The sequence below is a fragment of the Podarcis filfolensis genome (genome assembly GCF_964270895.1).
Source record: "Podarcis filfolensis genome assembly, chromosome: 1".
In the NCBI taxonomy this organism is placed as follows: domain Eukaryota; kingdom Metazoa; phylum Chordata; class Lepidosauria; order Squamata; family Lacertidae; genus Podarcis; species Podarcis filfolensis.
The window spans coordinates 59,612,741-59,630,511 of record NC_139604.1 but is presented as its reverse complement, the minus strand read 5'-3'; the positions used below and the strand labels follow the sequence as shown (position 1 = coordinate 59,630,511).

The following is a 17,771-nucleotide window of genomic DNA, read 5'->3' as shown; positions in this document are numbered from 1 at the left end:
ATTTCTGCTAAAATCACATAAATTCATTCCAACATCATTCTAACATTAATCTTACAATGCTTCTGTAAATAAACTTTGAATTTCTTCCAATCTTCCTCCACCGACTCTTCTCCCTGGTCTCGGATTCTGCCAGTCATTTCCGCCAGTTCCATATAGTCCATCACCTTCATCTGCCATTCTTCCAGAGTGGGTAAATCTTGTGTCTTCCAGTACTTTGCAATAAGTATTCTTGCTGCTGTTGTAGCATACATAAAGAAAGTTCTGTCCTTCTTTAGCACCAATTGGCCGACCATGCCCAGGAGAAAGGCCTCTGGTTTCTTCAGAAAGGTATATTTAAATACCTTTTTCATTTCGTTATAGATCATCTCCCAGAAAGCCTTGATCCTTGGGCATGTCCACCAAAGGTGAAAGAATGTACCTTCAGTCTCTTTACATTTCCAACATTTATTATCGGGCAAGTGATAAATTTTCGCAAGCTTGACTGGTGTCATGTACCACCTATAGATCATTTTCATTATATTCTCTCTTAGGGCATTACATGCCGTGAACTTCATACCTGTGGTCCATAACTGTTCCCAGTCAGCCATCATAATGTTATGTCCAACATCTTGTGCCCATTTTATCATAACAGATTTCACCGTTTCATCCTGAGTGTTCCATTTCAACAGCAAGTTATACATTCTTGACAAATTCTTAGTTTTGGAGTCTAACAGTTCTGTTTCCAATTTTGATTTTGACGTTTAAGCACTCTGCAGGCATATCAGAGTGAATGCAGGATGAATCTTCATTGTAGTATAATGCCTTTGCAAGCAAATCTGAACAAATGCTCAGTAAAGACTGGATACTGTATAATATAACCTCCATGTAAGCTTTGTGCAAGCAAGTCAGGAGGAATACTCAACAAGCAGGGCATCCAGAGTGGCCTTAAAATAATTCTGTGCAAACTTGATTCAAATTTTGTATCCAAACACCTAAATTTTGTAACCTGTACAAATTATGCAAACTATCAATATTTGCATGGGCTTCCTATATTTAGATAATTAACAGTGCTCTCCTGTGTGTGCCTGTTCAGAAAATGCAAATCCCATTGATTTCGATGGGGCTTATTCCCAGATAAGTGTTTAATAATATTACAGCCCAAGTTGCAGTCATATGCAAACTTATCTGAACATAAGTCTCATTGAACTCAATAGGATTTACTTCCGAGAAGTTATACACAGGATTGTACAGTAATTTTGTTAGCCTTTTGGCAGAACAAGGAAGTAAAATCAGTTCCCCAGTCCTGCCCCAGCTGCTGAGATTTTGTCAGGCATCACTCACAAACTTTCATGCCAATCTTCCCAGCCCAGAGGGTTGGAAACACACTTCGAATGAATGATGAAAGACAGGGAAAGAAAACCTGTGTGACTGAGTTCTACAACCAATGCCAAATCTCATGCTTCTACGGTAATTATGCAGGATTGTGAGATATCTTTTAGTGAAGTGCTTGGATTGCAAGCTCCTAGGTTGCAGTCCTATGTATAATTACCTGGGAGTGAGCCCCATTAAACACAATGGGACTTGCTTCTGAATAGCCTTTACACTATATGAGAGCAGGGACTATCTCGTTTAAAGATACATGGATGGTATTGAACCAATACAGCCCTGATCTGTACCAAGGACTTCAAACAGCACTGTAGTATAGTGACTGAGGATGTCAGCGGTGAAGGGGTCCAGGTCAAAACCTGTTTCGGGCCACAAATTCCTTAGGTGACTTTAGCCAAGCCATTACATTTTAATTTCAGTTCCTTCCTCCATCTGCAATAGAAGATAACAAGTGGAACCTCGTGAAAAAATATTCATGGATGAAGGGTTGGAATTGACTTGGTGGAAGCACATCCTCTGCAAATAACCAGCCATCCTTTACATTGCAGTCCCCCCTCAGAACGTGAAAGGGCCCTTTCTTGAGAAGGAATTGGGCTCAGAAGATGCAGTTCACTCCACAGTTTGAAATTAGGAAGATGTGTTATTCTGTGGCAGCCCATCGCTCCCTTAAGCTCAATATGGTCTTCCCCAAAGGTAAGGAATCCTTTTCCAGACGAAGAACCACATTCTCTACAAGGCAATCCAGCAGCAGCTGGAAGCAAAAGCAAATGGGGCAAGAAGCAAATGTGGACAAGAGGAGCAGATTTGCCACTTAGGTTTGTACTGTCAGCTACTTTTCAGACATGCAAAAGCCTCTCTATCTAAGACGTCTTATCAGCTCAAGAACAGATTCCAGCCAGGCTGAAGCACTTGAGGAGGGTGTGGAGCAGGACCAGTGAGGATGTGACTGGATGAAGGGGCATGGCCCAGAGGGGCCAGGCAGAGATGGACCCTTAGTCTGAAGTTCCCCCATTCTTGGTCAACACTAAATGGCAATCAATTTCAGTCTTTTCTTTTTTTTTAAAAAAAATATTTATTAAAGGTTTAAAGATTACAGAAAAAAAGAATAATGAAAAAATGAAAAATTAAATACTTAGGAAAGAAAAAAACAAAAAAACAATACAGTAAAACAAAAAAGAAAAACAATAGCATTTAAAAGCACGTCCAATATTTCCATATCTTTATCTTTCATTTACTTGTTTCATCGACCTCCTCACACCTCCCTTTTTTTTGTATTCTAGTTCAATTAGCTGTTTCAGCAAATCCTTTCCATCTTACTCAGTTTTTATTCCATAATTTATCTTAACCCAATCTAACCTTAAATTTTCCACTTTGACCCATTAACAATCTAGTTTTACTTAATTCTTTATAACCTTTCTGCTAAAGCCATGTAACTTCATTCCAGCATCCTTCTAACATTCCTTAATTTTACAGTATTTCTGTAAATAAACTTTAAATTTTTTCCAATCTTCTTCCACCGATTCTTCTCCCTGGTCTCGGATTCTGCGAGTCATTTCCGCCAGTTCCATGTAGTCCATCAACTTCATCTGCCATTCTTCCCGGGTGGGTAAATCTTGTGTCTTCCAATGCTTTGCAATAAGTATTCTTGCTGCTGTTGTAGCATACATAAAGAAAGTTCTATCCTTCTTTGGCACCAATTGGCCGACCATGCCCAGGAGAAAGGCCTCTGGTTTCTTCAAGAAGGTATATTTAAATACCTTTTTCATCTCATTATAAATCATCTCCCAGAAAGTCTTAATCCTTGGGCATGTCCACCAAAGGTGAAATAATGTACCTTCAGTTTCATTACATTTCCAGCATTTATTATCAGGCAAATGATAGATTTTTGCAAGCTTGACTGGTGTTATATACCACCTATAGATCATTTTCATTAGATTCTAAGGCATTACATGCTGTAAACTTCATACCTGTGGTCCATAACTGTTCCCAGTCTGCCATCATAATGTTGTGTCCAGGACTTCCGGGTTGGCGCCATTGTTTAATGGCGGATTCCCTCCGAGCTCCGGAGGGAATCGGCTCCGTAGCGTCTGGGTCTGGCCGCTGCGGCGAAGCGGAGACCCTTAAAATCACAGGCGCGGATGCCTGTGAACACAGAGACTCGGCGGGCACCATTTGCGCCCCCCCAATCCGCGACGGAGCCTTTTTAAAGACTTCGGAACGGAGGCAGGGTGGTGGTGCTGAGAGTACTCCCTCGCCTACGGAGTGAAGCCGCAAGCCATTGACAGAGAGCGCCAACTTCTTCCAAGACCGATTGGACTCTAAAACATAAACCCGTGAGTAATACGGAGATTGGAACTTTAAATTTTTTTTTTTAATTTTGGATTTGGAACGAGCGGGAAGGGGCTAAAAAGGAAGTCCACCCCCCCCTCTTGTAAACAATTTAAAGCAAAGGACTGGGCAGCTAAGGTCGAGAGAATTTGTCTCTTGTTTTTTAATGAAAGATCTTGACTTCACGGTTTTGACACGATAAGAAGATTTACTGGAGGATAAAAAGAATTTTGGGAGTTGAAATTTCACCCCCCCCCCCCGAGACCCGGGAACGTCCTAGAGAAAGCCTGTTGCATTGAAGATTTTGACAGCTGTCAAGTGAGCTGCTAGTCAGCTAGTTGTCAGCTGGAAAAAGAGAACATTGTTTCTGCTGTTTTTGCTGGTTTACTTGGTATAATTTGTTGAAAACAAGGAGGACTGTTACAAAATAACTGGACTTTTGGTTTTGAGCTGAAAGGAATACTAAGGAACTAAAATCCCCCTAGAGGGGTAATAGGGACACTACATCATAAAAATGGCTGGAGTACGTAAATTTCAAGCAGAATTGGACAGAGCACTCGTTCTCTTGGGAAACTTGCAAGATGAATACAATGCTTTGTCTACAGAGGCATCACTACTACACTGGACAGTAAACAACATTTTTGAGTCTGATAAGGACTTGAAACAGGAAGCCTATTCTACTGAACAAATAAATGAAACTGAAAGTGTAGATATGATGGAGCAATATGTGGTTTTTGAAGAAAATGAAGGAGGAGCAGGAGATTTGCAGGAGTTAAAGGAGAGTTACAACATGAGGCCTGACATGATGACAAAAAAGGACAATAAAAATTGGATGTGGAAAGCCTGGTCTGAATGGGAGTCTGGAAAATGGAGAGACCCTCTTTGGAGGAGATCTGAAGGCCTGAGGATTACAAATTTGTTGAAGGTGAAAGCTGGAGCTTTGGGGACATCTGGATCTGAAAGAAATTTGAAACAAAAGTTGGAGCACCCCATAGGCTTTGCTTTTAAGGATGGAGGACCGGCTGGAAGTAACATGGATTCTGTTGGGCCGGAGCCCCTTCGAGACTTGGGGCTTAATATCAAAGACTATCAAAGAGACCGGCAGAAAGGAACTGAGAGAGATATAAGGGCCTCGGACGTGAGATCTCCAGGCTAAATAAATAACATAAAGACTGACGGATATAGGTTGGGGACTGGAACCGGGAAAAGGGTGGGTGGAGGTTGGGAATCCAAAGGGTACATAAGGATAATTTGCTTTTTATATTTTGTTAGTGGTAAGGAAATTGGGTAAATCGTGGAAGGGAAATTTTGGTCGACTTTAGGAAAAAGGTTTAAGAATAAATAATGAGGTATAAGTACTGATGTATAATTTTAATAAGGTAAAATTGGTTTTTTCTTTTTAAATTAATTGAAAATAAGGTTGTTAAAAATAAATTGAGGAAATGGAAAAAAGAAGTAAAATAAAATAATAGTATGTTAGAATAAATGTTTAAGCTAAGGTAAAGAAATAAGTTAAGGACTTGCTGAATTGACAATTTAAATTGGAATACAAGAAGGGGAGGTGTGAGGAGGTCTGAGAAATAAGGTTAAGAATAATAAGTAACAGAAACCTTATGTGTTTTTTCTATTTTTGTGTGTGTTTAGTTTTGAATATTATGTATTTTTGTGTCTTTTGTTTTGTTTATTTTTTGATTTTTGTTTGTTGTGTGTTTCTTGAAAATGCTAATAAATATTTTTTTTTAAAAAAAAACATAATGTTGTGTCCAACATCTTGTGCCCATTTAATCATAGCAGATTTCACTGTTTCATCCTGCATATTCCATTTCAACAGCAAATTATACATTCTTGACAAATTCTTAGCTTTGGGATCTAACAATTCTGTTTCCAATTTTGATTTTTCCACCTGGAAGCCTAGTGATTTCAGTCTTTTCCAGGTTCTAGCCTTATGTGAAGATACAAGGAACAGGACCTGGAATTGTTTACATGTGAATCATGTGATGTACTACTGAGCCACTGCCCTGCCCTATACAGGTTTAGAGCCTAAGCTCCACTCCTAGCCTGCTGAGAGTCTGAAAAACACTCTCTGTTGCCAGCGTTTGGAAGGAGCATGTGGGACACCCGCTTTACCAGTATGGGAGGTAATGCTTGTCTGTGTCAAGAATTTCTGAGCTGATACATATGGAGCTAATCTCAGTTGGTACTGACATGCTAAATATCGTTATTTTTATTATAGTAGACATGGCAAGTATGAGGTCTGCAGGGTGGCAACATGAGAACAGGCCTTCTCTGCAGTGGCTGTGGAAAGCTCTCCCCAGGGAAGTTCACCTGGCACCTTCATTATATAACTTTAATCGCCAGGCAAAAACGTTCCTTTTTAACCAAACCTTTGGTTGATTTGATTGACATCCTATGCCCTTCTAAAATGTGGGTTTTTGGGGGGTGGGGTTATTGGGTTGTTTTTATTTTGATTATGTATTTTGTGGTTTTATATTTTGATTTTATTCTGCGAACCCCCTGAGACCTCCGAGTATAGGGCAATATATAAATTCAGTCAATCAATCAATTTGACTGACATATTAAGGTTAAGTTGGCAGTTAACCAGCTGCACTGCACAGTAGTCATGCATAACTGGTACACTTCAAATTAGCTCTGTTCCTGCGATAGCTTCAGGAGGAAAAATGAACAGAGAATCATTTCTAGAGGGTATTCTCACAATAAACGGGGAAACAGGTGTGTGCCCTTAAAAAATAAAATCCCAAACACAACTTTCATTAAAAGCTAGTGTGGGATGTATTATTACTACAGCCGTCAAGTACAACATTTTCCTGTTGCCAAGAATGGACACACAGGGGAATGTGGCTCCAGACAGGGAGGACTTCCTGTCAAACCTGCTCTGGAGCTTCCTCCCCCTGTGTGTGACCAGGTAGATGGGCGTGACCCTAGCTGTCCAGATAAAAGGGCTGGCCACGCAACCATCTCTCTCTTGGACTCTCCTGACTCTTAGCCAGTGCATGGGTCAACCTTCACAAAGGATGGAGCCCGCAAGCCTGAGATATGTAGCTCAGACTTCTTTTCATTGTAACCACAAGATAAAGCCTGCCTTCAGATTACTGCTGTGAACTGAATGTGAGTAAAATTTTATTCTTACTTTTAATGAAGACTGTGTTGCGTTGTTATTATTTTAAGAGGGAAATAAAGGGGACGCGGGTGGTGCTGTGGTCTAAACCACAGAGCCTAGGGCTTGCCAATCAGAAGGTCGGCAGTTCGAATCCCCGCAACAGGGTGAGCTCCCATTGCTCGGTCCCTGTTCCTGCCAACCTAGCAGTTCGAAAGCATGTCAAAGTGCAAGTAGATAAATAGGTACTGCTCCGGCGGGAAGGTAAATGGCGTTTCCGTGTACTGCTCTGGTTCGTCAGAAGCGGCTTAGTCATGGTGGCCACATGACCCGGAAGCTGTACGCCGGCTCCCTCGGCCAATAAAGTGAGGTGAGCGCCGCAGCCCTAGAGTCGTCCGCGACTGGACCTAATGGTCAGGGGTCCCTTTACCTTTACCTAACAAATCATCAACTTGCTTCCAATAAGTTGCAATGGGAATGTGCTTTGCTGTTTACTCACTAGCATGAGTGAGGAGGGATAATATCAAAACAATATATCCACTCTTACTTTCCTTACAATCCCACAACTAGATGAAGTAAAGTACTAATTACCCTTATATATCTGTTCCACACAAAAAATAACACTACTTTTAGAATCACAGAGCTTCACAAATTGCTGGTTCAGGGCCAAATGCTTTTTAAGGGAATTTTTGTTTGCATGATTGAGCCTTGAATAGTCACTAGGAAAGGGTCTGATGCTGTCTACTACATCAGACTCTCTGGGACTGTTTTCAAATTAGGATTAGCAGTAGTCATATTTCATATTACCTTTCTGGCAAATATACTTTTGTATATTCATGCCACCTCTCAAGAAATATATGCTCAGAATTTAGCAGAACCTGTGTGATGAGGTTTTGTAGTTTTAAGATCCCCCGATTTGTCGTCAGCATGCATTCCTGTAATTTGGGCATATGTGATATTTTGTGCGCTCCTTAGGGATGCAAAGAGAATCACTGTGAGTAGCAAGCAGGAGGGGAATCAGCCCAAGCAAGCAAATCCTGCAACCTCCCTCTCCGATTAGCAGGGCTTAGGGGAGCCCCAAAGTGACTGAAGCAAACAGTCCCTACTACACTAGCTAATAAAAGAGTTTGTAAAATTATATAGAGCTGAGTCTAGTGTATATTGTGAAGCTTCAGAAATTCATTTCATAAACTGTTCCTAAATCTTTCTTATGTAGCCCTAGGAGTGTTTGTCACAGATTAAACAGCTGTTACCTCACTTGTGATTGCATTTTCACTAGGTTGAACGCTTGCTGATTATGAGCCCCATAAGATTCGGTTAAAGTCATTAGTTCTCTTTTGTGAGTCTGTTTCACCCAATCTGGTATCTAGCAATCTGTGCCTTTGTAAATATGACTGTTGCCTTAACATCTTAGACCCAGCTTTCAGAAAACAAAGCAAGTTTCTAGCTCTCATGGTTGCAAACCTATATAGGAAATCATGATGTGTCTGCCAAAAGTGCCATTGTTCATTGAAGTCTTGCATGGCTATCATTTTCCATAGCCTCTAGCAATGTTCCTCTACCCAAGCATCCTTGCTGTTCATCAGATCTTTCCTTTGTAAACTACAGTAGTGCTTAAAAAAAACCCAACAAACCAACAAAAACAAAGATAAAAAATGTTTAAGCATAAGTTCTACAAATCAAGCAAGTTTAGGCAAATCCAGATAATTTGCACAAAGTGGATTAATTTGCATAGGTTATTACATGTTCCCTTGGCATAGAAGGAACAAAAAGCTCAAGTATGAAACCCTTACTTTCAGCCTGTAATAATTGGAATAGCCTGCAGTGTAATACTGAGGCATGATTAACAGATTATTGTACTACATCATATAATAATTACATGAAATGTGTCATATCAAAGTATAACCTACTTTAACGTAAGAGGTTCATGGAACTCAATAAACCTTATCATGCAATAAAGTGAAGCAGGCTGGTTTGACTTTATTTCATTTGCATATATACAAAGGAATGTGGCTACCAACCATGAGCAACAGTGGCAGACTATGGACAGACACCTTCATTTAATTATTTTATTGGGTACTCTCGATGTGACTATTTATATTTTGTGTGAGGATCTGTTCCATCAGTGGGTGGGAGGAAGGGTGAATTTACAGGGTGTTCCTGTTTGTACAAGACTTGAAAAAGAAACAATTTTTTAAGGCGGCAGTTTACAGAAAGGCTGCTGTTTCCCTTTCTCCAGTACTGTACATGGATGTAAATACATGGGTGTAGCCAGGGGTGCAGCTGCCTCCCTAAATAAAGTAATTAAATAAAAATACTTAACTGACCAATTGTGTCGCAGATAACCTGGTTCTCCCCCCACTAACATAAAGCCTGCCCCCCCATAAATCCTGGCTATGTCTATGCTCCAGTCTCCATCTTTCTATAGCACTGTGCAGATATTTTATTTGTACACAGGTTGTTGGTGGTGGTGGGTATGATTCTGCTAACCTTACCCCATTGGAGAGCCCAATGGCCATATGTTAAAAATCACATGTGCACAGGTCCGCCCACTGCATAGCTCTCAACATGAGTGAAGCCTATACACATTGGTTTGAGTTGGCCCCTGTTGTAATGGAATGTCCAATGTATGAATTTAAACATTTGTGTTTAAGGCTCTACATGTCTTAGGCACAAAATATCTGAAAGAATGCTCTGTCACAAGAGACTAGGGCCCTGTGGGACTTGACATCTTTCACCAGGCCTTTGGCCAAGGCACAGCCTGACCCCCTCCTTTGGTAATCCTCACAGAACTCTAGCCCATTGATTGCCATTAATTTGATTTTGAATTGATTTTAGAATGCTGTATTACTTTTACTGTTGTTAGCCACTCTGAGCCCGGCTTCGGCTGGGGAGGGCGGGATATAAATAAAATTTTATTATTTTATTATTTATGATTCCCTTTTAAGTGCTGAGATCAGCAAAGTGGGCAGTCTCTGTGGCAGCTCCTTGGCTACGGAATTCCTTCCCCAGAGGTGTGCCTGGAACCTTCATTATATAGCTTCCATCACATGCTGAAGATATGCATTTTTACCCTGGGCTTTGACATCTTAAATATGTGTTTCCAGGATCCACTTCATTCCTGTTACTGTAATTCATTTTAATTTGTTTTTAACATTTAATTTTAACCCACCCTGGGATCTGATGTTAAAGGGTGGGTAATAAGACAACAACAGCCTCTAATATGCTGAGGGGCCAGGGGCCAGCTAGCATGTATATAATTAGAATGTCTGCATAGGGCTTGTATGCAATTAAGAACATGTGGGGAAGGTATCGTTTTGACTTTTTGCTTCATGTGTGAAAACAAATGCAACTGGCACTAAAATTTATTAAGCTGCAAGATGGTACAGAAGGGTTAATCACTTGCACTTAACAATGGTTCTCTGGCTCTCTCCAATGGCCATACTGCCCTTCTGGAATCCTGTAGCCCCATACAAGCAGCTACAGACTGCTATCTAGGTTGCTATCTTGCAGTGCATGCCACAATGGTTCAAGCGCACATAATACAACCGCATTGCTGAAACCAAGCATGCCTGAATCTGATCATTTTGTCCCATGTACACTGCAATGAGTTCCATGATGGAAGAGAACTGGGTATAATTTTACTGAAATAAATAATACCTATGCTGTATAATTTTTAAAAAGTACATTGCAATTCATTATCTCTGTCCCTCAGCTGTCATAATAGTGGTCATCACTCTACCACTCAATGTATAAAAACTGAAGCCAGTTATTGAGTTCTGACACTTTAGCTTCGCCAAAAAACAGAAGAGAGGGTAGACCTTATGCAGAACAAGAGTACAGTACAATTAGTTTTCCATGGCTCCCCCTAACTGCTATGGGACAGTGTAAAGTGTTGGCAATCTGGGCCCTGGTTGAAAGGGAGAAAAACTTGACCCACACCCTGGGCACTGGGAGTAGAGGACAACTTAAGCCTCCATCCCAATGCTAGACCACCAAGTGTTAGGCTATCAACCACTTCTATGGGAAGAGAAAAAATCTGTACCTGCTACGCACATTAACTGCAGCAGAGTAAGAGCAATCATGTTGCGGAGTTCTCATGATTCCGCATGCTTAACTAACTATCCATATGTACTCAACTTAAAGCTGTAGTCTGAATGTGAAGTCCATGGATGTGTAATAATGACCTTCCTCTGCTCACACTATGGCCAACTTGATGGGGATTCTGCATGTTTGGTGAGCATATTTACATAAACATGCTTTGAAAGAATACACCTCCCTCCGCCCTAGTTTATCGTGCTTTAATTTAACCACGCTTGAATGCTCACACTCAAGATTATGGAAATTAATTCAGAATCTTATGTTTTCAGGAGTAGGGTGGAGGTTAGGGCAAAACGAAAGCTTCTGGAAAAAACCAAACTTAAATATTGATTACTTTTGAGAATGTCCTCTAAAGAATCACTGGAACCTGCGCTTTCGTGCAGGGGAACGTTTTAATTAATTGACCTGGGCCAATATTGGGAGAACACGACGAGTTTGCGACAGACCCCTCGTTTCCTTCCTTTGTGCGACCCCCACTACGACTTTCCCCCAGGGCGGAGGCGGTCTTCCCGCGCCCTGTTCATTTCACAGCCTGGCAGCTCACGCCGTCCACCCCTGAGCAGGGAAAACAGACAACAGCGCGGGGACAGGCGCCCAATGGAAGCAGCAACGGCGGCGGCGGCGGCAGGATGAGAAAGAGAAAAGGCGGGGAGAGCGGAGAGACAGAGCACAGCCAGGCCACGTACAGAAAGCGGGCCTTTTGGGGTGGGGGAAGCAAACGCGGAGCCCGCTGAGTGGAGACTAAGGCGGGGGGAGGCAGGGATGGAAGGAAACGCTTTGCTGAGCGGGAAAGGGAGAGAGCTGCACCCGGAAGAAAGGCGAGGAGGCTTCATTTGACTGGAGGAAGCGGAGAGCTCTAAAAATAAGCGTGGCAGAAGAGGCAATTCCCCGCTCGCCGCTCGCGACGCCCGTTTCCTCTCCAAGCCCCTTCAGAGCTCGCCGCGCGCCCAGGCCAAAGCAGTAGCAGCGCGGCCGGCAGGCGGGGCCCGGGGAGAAGGGAGCGCGGGGCGTGATTGACAGGCCCCGCAGCCCACCACGAGGTCGGAGGAGCGGAGAGGCCGCGGCGGGGGGCGCCGAGGTTCAGCCCAAGCGCCTATCGGCTGCTCCGGGAGGAGGCTGTGAGTGACGAGGGGGCGGGGAGCGAGCGGAGTTTGGGCGTGTGCTGCTCGCTGCCTGGGGCTCGCCTCGCGCGCACACACACATTGTCCAGGCTGACGACGCCGACGCCGTAGCAGCCGCTGCCGCTCCCCGCCCTCCCGCAGCACAGAGAGCGCTTGGATGCTGGGTGCCAATGCGGGGAGGGCGATGCAAGAAGGGGGCTCCGCCGCCGCTTAGGTGGAAAGTTCACCACTGCATCGGGCCAGCGGGGAAGTGACTTGGAGCAGCCAGCCGCCTGCAGGCAAAGGGACACAAGGATCTGTGGATCTATCCCGGGGGGCTGATCCGCCCCCCATGCAAACTTTGCATTGCTCCCCACGCTGCCTTTAAAAGAAAAAAGCCCCACTGACTCCCCTGAGAAAAGCGCAGCTTTACTCTACTTCCTTTGCATGGAAAGTAGCCTCGTGGTGGGGGGGACAGCAGACGGTGAGTAAAACCCCTTCCCGCCCCGATTTATTTTGCTGTTTTGTGGGTGGGCGGGAGCAGTGCATTCCCCGAGCCTTCTTCCTCGGAAAAGTAATTTGTTGGCAGCAGCAAAAGAACAGGAAAGGCAACCGAGTGCCCAGTAGTCTGTGGGGCGAGCGTCGCCCGTCTCTCCTCGCAGCCTGCTCAGGAGACGTTCCAAGCGATGGGTGTAGTTCGCAGCAGCAAGCACTGCAGTGGCTCCGGCGGCGTGTCCCAGGGAGCATGTGTGGGGACAGCGGGGAGAGCTGCTGGCTGCAGGCAGCCTGGCGTCGCAGAGCTGGGCTTTGCCGGCCAACAAAAAGGCGGGCTCGCCTGCCATGGACGTGCTCTCTTCCCGGAACGCTGCTGAAGCTGCTGCAGCTGTAATCCGAGTTTCCAAAGTGAGCGGGGAATTCCAGCTCTGCCCCCCCACTCTCCCCACGGTAGCATTTTAAACGCCCAAGTATAAGAGAGTCGGTCAGGGGCATAAGTGTGTGTGTGTCGGGGTGGGTTGTTGACGGTAAGTTTGGGAGGCGTCCCTTGGAAAGAAGAGCCTTGAGGGAAGCGTGAGGTCATACATTCTGACAAGGAAGCAACAGTGGATGTGTGTGTGTATTGGGAAAATGGCCTCGTGTGCGTCTCTCTCTCTCTCTCTCTCTCTCTCTCTCTCTCTCACACACACACACACACACACACAGAATATCAGCCTGCAATGGGGTGCGCCTGTCGCCATGTAGACGGGGAGGGCAGGGGTGACAGCACTGCCTTCGAGGGTGAGGGGTGTAGCCTCTTGTATTCTCCAGGCATGTGGCTGTATTCTTCATTCTGAGGTTTCTGACTCCTCCCCTTTGTTGTTAGTCCTTCACTTGTTACAAGCTGAACCTTTCGTAAAGATGCTTGCGTATCCATGCTTTAGGGATCCCCGCATAGAGATTTGCAGGTGCGTGGTGTGATGCTTGTGTGCAGATGAAGGGGTAATGGAGCAATACTGTCACCCCGTCCTAGTCTAGTAGCCACCTCATACCACAAGCTCTAAAAGCTGTGGACCTGCACATCTTGTTTGCACACAAGCAAGTAGGCTGACTATGTGATCTCTTTCTCTCTCCGCTCCCCCTCCCTGCTCAAGCACAGTGTGCTTGTTGTCCTCCAGTCTGACGGTGTTTGGGGCTAATGGAGGGTTAAGAATCACCTGCTTGCCTGCCTGCCTCCCTGCCCAGGTTTACGTGGTCTCCGCTTTCTGTAAACACTTCCTGCCAGCCCAGCAAAGGGGGATATGGGAGGGGCGTTGCATCTTCCAGAAAAAAACAAAACCCGAAGCCTGCTCTGACCCTTCCTTTGCCTGCTTGTTTCCTCCTTCCAGAGTCTTTTGCTGTATGGCTTGCTTGCTTATTTATTTATTTTGCCAGGACTCTGAGTACCTCTGTGTTTGTTCTCGCTTACTCTTCTGGCATCCATCTGCAATTTAGGGAGTGGTCGGAGATGATATGAAGTAAGTTTGTTCACAGCCGCAGATCTAGGTGGCTGCTGTTCTTTTGGCAAGTGCATAGAATAGCAGTGCCCCTGATTCCCTTGTTATAGTTTTGAAAGGCTTTAGGGGAGGAGGGTCATGGAGGCGGCAGCAGTGAGGTTTTTTTTTTTTGCATAGAACGATGAGTGCTTTATATTCTTACCCCTTTGGGACCCCTAATCCTTCCCTTTGATCCTGTGTTGCTTTCTAGCCTGTAGTAGCCTCCTAGTATGACTGTGCACTGATTGAGGAGGGGTTAACATGGCTTCCTTCCTTGCTAGTTTATGCCACTCCCAGTGCTGCAAGCTGTCACTTGAGAATAGTTGCTGGGGGACTCTGGCTCTCCGAGTTAATGGTGGGCAAAATCCCAGGAGCCTGATGGCCCAGGATCTTAGAAATTCCATGCTGTGTGCCTAGGAATGTGACCCCCCCCCAATCCTCACCACCAAAAAAAAGAAGGGGGGAAGCCCTGTGCTAAACACTGGCAGCCAGATTTTGAAATTGGCCACTGCCAAATCATTTTAAGCATGTTTCTGTCCTTGCTTGGGCTAAACAGTAATGTCAGCCTGTACTGAGCTATAGTCGGAATGAGTTTATTCCCTCTAGAAGCAGGGTGGGAGAGGTTCACATCCTGTTGTTAAAGACAAAAGTCATTCCAGACAGTGAGATCTGGCCACTGACTAAGTGTGTAGTAGCTCCCTGTGGGAGCTACTCAGAACCCACCTGTGAACTCCACCCATGGAAGCGGAAGGCACTGCTCCCTTGTGCCTTGTTGTTCTCTCTGAACACTTGACTTAATATCATTCCCATCAGTCAGATGACCCTGTTGGTGGGGGCCTACTAATATTGGGGAATCAACAATGATTTATCATACTAAATAACAACAATTCTAGCAGGGGGTGGAGAGAATGTAAGCTACACTAATTGCTCAAAAGCATGTGTGTCCTATTGTAGCTTCTTGTTGGAGATGGACTGATGTTGCACCCCTGTGCACTCTTCTTGGATCAAGTGGGACTTTTGAGAAAACGTGCATCGGATTGTGTTTGAATCTAGTCTAGCACTTGTGTTAATTTGGGGGGGGTCCTCTCTGCTTAGAACAGTCTTTTCTCTTGAAAATAACTGATTCATGGGGAAATGGTTGAAAATAAACAGTTCAAATCACGACTTTCTGCTTGGTGACTGAAATAATTTAAATCACTGGCAAATCAGTAATTCCTCCTGATGCTGTCAAGTGGTGCTGGTGACAAATTGCTCAGCATCACAAAGTTTGAACTTTGCCTGGGCATAGTGGCTTATTTTAAAAGAGAGAAGCTGGCTCTCAAATCTATCTGAAAACCAAGTCTTCTGCCCTCAAAAATTTACCTCTTATTTCTAGATGGTGAATACTAGCTGTAGTTTCTCAGATGTGAACCAACACCTTTGTATTCATGACTCTTTATCTGGATGTTGTTGTAGATGGTCCTGGTATGACCACGCTGGTTCTCTCTCTGAGCCCTGGCTCAAATTAAGTCATGCACAGGCAGTGGAAGTTCTACCTTTGGTAAACAGGACTGAAAAATACAAATGGAACAAGACTTTTTAATGCGGGGGGTGGTGGTGGTGGTAGGTGGGGTTGGAGTTGAGTTGGGGAAAGCATTTTATTCTAATAACTTTGTGCATTGACACTACTTTGAGGACTGCTTCCCAGATATATAAATGTGGAAAATATGGGGGTGTGCACTTGTGGTGTAATAGGGAAAGAAATGAATTTGTCACTCTTTGCTGGCATCTAAAAGGTTTTTACTCAAGGCTTGGAAAATGTAAGTTTCTTCACCAAGGTGGACATGATACATCATGCATGCACAAACATAAACAGTGGTTACGTGTGAGTGTGTGAATATATAGAGAGTTCATGACAAGATACAAAATCTTTAATAAAGAGGAACTTTTATGAAAGGCTCAATCCAGGTAACTTTCAAACAACTCATTACTTAATGATAAGTTCATGTTGAAATAGAATACGATTTTTTTATTATTATTATTATACAGGTTTGTCATATAGGATTATTATTAATGAACAAAGGGATTGGGGTTATTTACTCAGTGTCCTTTCTTGGAATCAGTCCAGGAGTCTCCTGAAATTTAATGAGGTCTTGGTATTTGCCTAGATACGTAGGGTTTCACTTCTTTTAGTCTGCACTACTGAGTGCATTTACAAGGTAACAACTCCCAGTTGGACTTCCTTCTGAGTAGATATGCTTAAGGATTGCACCATCATTCTTTCACTTGCTCATATTTTTTTCATCAGAGTTGTGGAGCTGCAATTATGAATCTGGGCAGCAATTGAAAGTGATAGAAATATTCTCCTTGACTCTTGGTTTATCTAATAAACTTGTTGGTAGCATTACTGCTAAAAACATTTTCCCAAAGTGACATAAAAATTCTTACATTCAGGTTCTTGTGTCCTGTATCTAAGACTGCACCTATTGTTAAATATGTTATTAAGAATGTAACTGACCTATAGAAAAGATTCTATGAACTGAAAATATAGGCACCATCTGTACGTTTGTTATCCATGAAAATCTTTCAATAAAAAACACGTTATTGAAGATATGTTAGTAAAATCTGTTTGCATATGAGTAATGAATAAGCATATGTTCTATATTCATACTTTATTGTAAGTTTTCAGTGAGGAAGTGAAGTGAAAGGAAAAAAGCGGGGAAATAAAAAATACTTAAAATTGTGATTACAATATGGCCCTTCATCAAATCCCTTATAGTTGGTATATAGTTTCAAGTAATATTATCATCAGTCAATTTTAAATATTTTCCTAGTGTAGTATTTATGCATCCTAGTACTTTCCTCCACAATTTGTAAGTGTCAGACATTTCATAAACATGTGCTTCAAAGAAGCATTTCCCTTATTACATCTCCAGGAGCATGTTGTCGACGTAGGTAGTTCCGTTCTATACAAATGTTGTATAAAATGTAATTTATAATCTAATGACACATTTGTTACAGAAGCTAAAACATTGTCCCACTGCTTAGGTAAAACAGGGTTTGTTACATTTTGAGCAATGTTAATATAAATAGGGTTTTATGGATAGTTTGTTGGTTAAAAATATGGCTGCATGGAACTGTGTACAGTACTGGGAAAGAACAAAGAACTTTAATTTCCTAAAAAAGAAAAGATGGAGGTATTTATAGTAAGCGTTGTTGACAAGTGGTCATGTTTGCAACCCTTCCTTGCTGCTTTCTTGTGCATTTTAAAACATAGGGGTGTGCATATTTTTTTTAGAACAGTGGCCTGAAGTGAACTTTCTAGTTGGTAATTAAACATCAGACATGGCTCTAAGCACTAGTTGTTGGGGTGCAAGCAACAGAGGAGGGCTGTTGGCTGTTTGCTAGCTATGTTTAGTCAGTTGTTGCTGCAGTAATATTATCAGTAGCATTTGACAGTTTAACATGCTGGCAAATTGTGAAAGCAGTGTCCTAGACTGGCATGATAAAGGTCTGGAAAAGATCACAATCTCTGACGAGTAATCCAGACATTTGATTTAGAAATTTATCCTCCCCCCCCCTTTCATTCTTTGTTTCTGTTTGATTCCTTTACTTTTTCCTCTTTTTCAGCCTAAATTTGAATTGTCCATGAATGGAATTTCAAAGTATTTTCTGGTTACAGATAGGTAGCCGTGTTGGTCTGCCATAGTCAAAACAAAAAAATTTTTTTCTTTCCAGTAGCACCTTAAAGACCAACTAAGTTAGTTCTTGGTA

The 17,771-nt window shown here is 43.0% G+C and overlaps 1 protein-coding gene and 1 long non-coding RNA gene across 4 annotated transcripts in view; both read left to right on the top strand.

Annotated features, from left to right (window-relative positions):
• Nucleotides 1-17,771, top strand: part of HRAS (HRas proto-oncogene, GTPase) — a 69,504-nt gene that overhangs the window by 6,556 nt on the left and 45,177 nt on the right. The window contains exon 1 of one of the 3 annotated variants that reach the window (XM_083602436.1): nt 11,446-12,493. The exons of 1 other annotated variant lie outside the window; for it this stretch is intronic. The gene's annotated coding sequence lies outside the window, so the exon portion shown is untranslated. Of the gene's footprint in view, nt 1-11,445; nt 12,494-13,877; nt 14,001-17,771 lie in introns of those variants that run through there. One more of the 3 variants, XM_083602437.1, reaches the window with a different exon arrangement.
• Nucleotides 5,638-6,851, top strand: LOC310746806. The gene is made up of 2 exons (XR_014540796.1): nt 5,638-5,831; nt 5,927-6,851. It is a non-coding gene; the product is annotated as an uncharacterized lncRNA (long non-coding RNA).